General features: G+C 42.8%; 1 non-coding gene across 1 annotated transcript; it reads left to right on the forward strand.

Annotated features, from left to right (window-relative positions):
- The first annotated feature begins 692 nt into the window (after nucleotides 1–692).
- On the forward strand, nucleotides 693–765 carry TRNAW-CCA (transfer RNA tryptophan (anticodon CCA)). The gene has a single exon. It is a non-coding gene; the product is annotated as a tRNA-Trp (tRNA).
- The last annotated feature ends 499 nt before the right edge of the window (nucleotides 766–1,264 follow it).

A 1,264-nucleotide genomic window follows, 5' to 3' on the forward strand; every position in this document is an offset into this window, starting at 1 on the left:
ACAACCAAATGTTGCAACCCTGCTTGTAGTTAAAAAATATCAAATGACACATTAGCCAAGAACACTATTAAGACAACAGTGTTATTATTAATATATTGGTCACACTGTAAAAGGCAATGCTAGATCCACAAAAAACATTTATAAAAAGTTAAAATTTCTTGGCATAAGGATTTCCCTGGTGGTCCAGTGATTAAGAATCCATCTTGCAATGCAGGGGACATGGGCTCAATCTCTGGTAGGGGAACTAAGATCCCACATGCCCACGAGCCACAGTTAAAGAGTCCATATGCCACAATGAAAGATCTGCATGACACAGTGAAGATCTAAGACCTGACACAGCCAAATAAGTTGGAAAAAAAATTTTTTTAATTTAGTGGCATAAATTTTTAAAAATTAAAAACTTAGTGGCATAATCTAGTTTTGTATTCTATCTAACAGTGACAGAGCAGTAGAACAATCCACACAATCCTAGTGCTGTTGTTGTGATTCAGGTCTACAGGAACCACAAAAAATAATAAGCAGGGGCTTCCCTGGTGGCTCTGATGGTAAAGAATCTGCCTAGAGAAGGGAATGGCTACCACTTCAGTATTCTTCCCTGGAGAGTTCCATGGAAAGAGGAACCTAGTAGCCTACAGTCCATGGGGTTGCAAAGAGTCAGACACAACTGAGCAACTAACACTTTCACTTTACTTTCCCTGGTGGTCCAGTGGTTAGGACTCTATGCTTCCAATGCTGGGGGCCCAGGTTTAATCCCTGGTCAGGGAACTAAGATCCTGAAAGCTGCACAGTGCAGCCAAACAAAAAAAGAAAGAAAAGTATAAGCAAATAAGAGGTGTGGCCCCAAGCCCAGGTCTGACCTGGTGGTCCCAAGACCACTCTGTCCTCCATAATTCACCCATTTCAAAATACCCTTCATTTTAAGACACCCAGAATCTCAGTTAAGCCAGGCCTCCATTGATAGACTTCTCAGATCAGGACTGGAAGGCGGGGATCAGATATGTTTAGCCCCAAAGGAGGTTCCCTAGATTTTGCACCCTTCACACACCAATTCAGCATCAGCTCAGGGCAGCAAGTCTAAGAGTATCCACTCCTCTTAACCTTGCACAGGCCACAATTGCCTGGGAAAGGAGAAAGACCCACAGATTCATGACTCTACCACACTGCCACTACCCCAACAGTTTCAAAACCCTCTCATTCTTCCCCACATCAGTGACCTTGGGGTCAGACAGATTAAAAATGTTAAACCATGTAAAACCCCTTGATC

The sequence above is a fragment of the Bos mutus genome, chromosome 18 (assembly GCF_027580195.1).
Source record: "Bos mutus isolate GX-2022 chromosome 18, NWIPB_WYAK_1.1, whole genome shotgun sequence".
Lineage (NCBI taxonomy): Eukaryota > Metazoa > Chordata > Mammalia > Artiodactyla > Bovidae > Bos > Bos mutus.